This window comes from Octopus bimaculoides, unplaced genomic scaffold (genome assembly GCF_046866305.1).
Source record: "Octopus bimaculoides isolate indiv1 unplaced genomic scaffold, ASM4686630v1 contig394, whole genome shotgun sequence".
NCBI lineage: Eukaryota > Metazoa > Mollusca > Cephalopoda > Octopoda > Octopodidae > Octopus > Octopus bimaculoides.
In genome coordinates this window covers 1,505-5,011 of record NW_028315643.1, presented here as the reverse complement: position 1 = coordinate 5,011, position 3,507 = coordinate 1,505, and the positions used below count along the sequence as shown (strand labels likewise).

At 41.8% G+C, this 3,507-nt stretch overlaps 1 long non-coding RNA gene across 1 annotated transcript; it reads left to right on the top strand.

The window, feature by feature from the left end:
- The first annotated feature begins 50 nt into the window (after positions 1-50).
- LOC149128937 (uncharacterized) lies at positions 51-2,459 on the top strand. Its single transcript, XR_016240618.1, has 2 exons — positions 51-869; positions 1,591-2,459. It is a non-coding gene; the product is annotated as an uncharacterized LOC149128937 (long non-coding RNA).
- The last annotated feature ends 1,048 nt before the right edge of the window (positions 2,460-3,507 follow it).

Below are 3,507 nucleotides of genomic sequence, written 5' to 3'. Positions count from 1 at the left end.
AATGGTGTATTTTACATGCCACCTGCACAAGAGCCAGTCCAGAGGCACTGGCAACGATCTCGCTCGAAAGTCCTTACATATGCCACGGGCACAAGTACCAGAAAGGCGACGCTGGGCACAGGTGCCATCACGATTTTGCTTTCGCTTGCCCCAACAGGTCTTTGCAAGTCGAGTTTCGTGTCCAGTGACGGAGACGAAATAACGAAATGAATGAACACATTTTGAAATTGTTACTTACAAGTGGAATTTGTCTACTAAACATCTTTTACTGTCTTTTCTCTGCCTGAATCAGCCATCATCATGTAATGTTTCAGAAAAAATAATCTTCAAACAAACACACACCAACATGATGTGTGTACGTATGTATGTATATGTATATTTCCGAAAATGGTTTAGAAGGATATATAATCTTAGCGAATACCGTGTTCAGTCTTATCTTTTGTTAATGCTGGCTAACCACGGTGAATCATCATCATCATCATCATCATTTAACGTCCACTTTCCATGCTGGCATGGGTTGGATGATTTGACTGAGGACTGGTGAAACCGGATGGCAACACCAGGCTCCAATCTGATCTGGCAGAGTTTCTACAGCTGGATGCCCTTCCTAACGCCAACCACTCAGAGAGTGTAGTGGGCGCTTTTACGTGTCACCCACACAACATAATATTTGTTTTAAGTGAATATTATTGATAAGATATGTTTATATTCTTTCCGCAGATTGCCGTGTATGTGGTGTGAAGAAAATAAACCTACGATAACATTCCGTCCCTGTGGACATTCTGTTATCTGTGAGGAATGCTGCTCCAAAATTCCTCTTAAAAAATGTCCAGAGTGTTTATTATGTATAACTGGTAAATATGGAGTTGGTAAGAATATCATTTTATTATCTGTATGTTTGTCTCATTTACTTTATGGTGTAGAATAAAGTACTTCATGCTGTTATGTAGAACCCAGGTCTGTCATAATCTGGCAGATTTATGAATAAAAAGTGCTCCAGAAATCTTTTCTCTGTGATAGTGTATTTATCACTACATCCAATAAACATTGTCGTTATCCAATTAGAAGATTTGTCAGGCTTTCAGATACACATGACTAATGAATTGTACTGAAAGATAAATGGTGACTCACTGAAATATCAATAAATAACAGATTCCATCATCATCATCGTTTAGCGTCCGCTTTCCATGCTAGCATGGGCTGGACGATTTGATTGAGGACTGGCAAGCCAGATGGCTGCACCAGACTCCAATCTGATTTGGCAGAGTTTCTACAGCTGGATGCCCTTCCTAACGCCAACCACTCAGAGAGTGTAGTGGGTGCTTTTACGTGCCACCCGCACGAAGGCCAGTCAGGCAGTACTGGCAACGGCCACACTCGAAATGGTGTCTTTTACGTGCCACCTGCACAGGAGCCAGTCCAGGGGCACTGGCAACGATCTCGCTCAAATGTCTTTACAGGTGCCATCACGATTTTGCTTTCTTCAACATTTTTACAAACTATTTCTTGGTCATGCTTTCCTGATACATTGACTGATCCATAGTCTTCTACTTAAATATACTGGCATTTGTGCATTTTTTATCTTTTCAGATGGGTCCCCGTTTGATGCAGAATCTATATCTACGTGTACAATATGTATGGAACGGCATTGGAACATGGTCTTTCAGTGTGGCCATACCACTTGTAAAGAATGCGGAGGCAAAATTAATCAGTGCCATTTGTGTCGGAAAACAATTGAGACAAAGATTATTGTTAGACAATGACTGACCTCATTGATTTTTGTCACTTCCAGTTGTTGTTCTGTTATCTCACCTTGTCACCACCAGCCTTTATCAGATACATATGTACACCACCATGTAGTGGCGCGTGTGGCCGCCATCTTGGGAAGTGCCATTGCGCATGTGCAAGGGACTTGCCGTCAGCGCGGAAGTACCCAGGCACGCATGCACAATGCAACAGGTGGAGAGAAAGCAATAGCGTTCGTCCTCTTCTCTATCTAGCAGCGGTGGTGACAACACGTATCTTCCATTGCCCTCTCAACTCAATACCGACATGTGGTCGAAGCTTCCTTGGTATTCTAGCGGCATGCCTGTTCACCCAGGAACGAAACGGCTCTACACCAACCTAGAATAAATTATTGATCTGTTGTTACCGTTATCGCTCGTGTTGTTGTATTTCTGGATTTTAATGATTGATATAAGAACTGGGGAGAGATGGCCGAGCTGTCATATCCCATCCAATTCTTATACACTATTTCTCCTTGCCTCCACCCTTTATCACATACTAGCTTAGAAGCAGCACTCCATGTGGTCATTTTTGTTAGCTCCACAGACCCAATTTTAAAAGAACTCTAAAACTTTGTATACATTTGTCCACAGCCAGCTTGAGTTGTTGCCAGTCCATGATCCATTGCTGTATTGTGTCCAAGTCTGATTGCAATAAAGATCTATACTGTACAGGATCCGTCTTTTTTATTTCGAAGTACAGCTTGAAGTCATCTGCCTATTTCACCACAATGGCATTCTTTAAGTTGACATCTGTATCATTAATACATGCAACAAATAGAAGGGGGCCAAGAACAGATCCCTGTGGTACACCAGATGTCATCTCATAGGGTGAACAGTGCTGTCCTAGAACTGTGACAACCTCATTTCGACCGATAATAAAGGACTTCAACCAGTTATAGAGATCATCTCTTACATCCATTGCAGAGAGTTTCACCATAAGTCTTTTGTGTGGCACAGAATTAAAAACCTCAGCAAAGTCCAGGTAAATAACATCCACCCAGGAGCCGCCATCAGTGATTCAGGTAATGTCCTCAAGAAACTCAATGAGTTGATTACAGCAGCTGTGTTTGTCCCCCCAACATCGCTTGACAACCGATGCTGGTGTGTTTACGTCCCCGTAACTTAGCGGTTCGGCAAAAGAGACCGATAGAATAAGTACTAAGCTTACAAAGAATAAGTCCTGGGGTCGATTTACTCGACTAAAGGTGGTGCTTCAGCATGGCCGCAGTCAAATGACTGAAACAAGTAAAAGAGTAAAAGAGTATATATATTTTGGTAATTTTTCAGATTAACACCCACACGATCTTGACTAGGGTGTTAGGGTTAGGATTAGGGACGGAATTCTCTAACCCAAACCCTAAAACTAACCGTGACCCTAACACCCTAGTGAAGATCGTTGGGGAGTCATATAGAGAAAGTCCCTCAAAAACTAGCTCGTCTTTCAAACCATCTAATTCTCCTGTGTAGATGTAGAGACTCAAAGCTAATACCACCTGGCTTGACTATAATGACACCAGTGGATTCATATAAAGCTAGAAGAGTAGCGGAAAGGGCAGGGCATGCTCTCGGCCGTTAGAGGATCCATTGAAACAAGAAGAGGACAAATATCCGTCAAATGTTAATAATGTACATAATTCCTCATCTCTTAAACATAGAACTGTATTATAAAATATTGCAATACACAAATGTATTACTCTCTAGTAGAATAAAGCACCGTAAA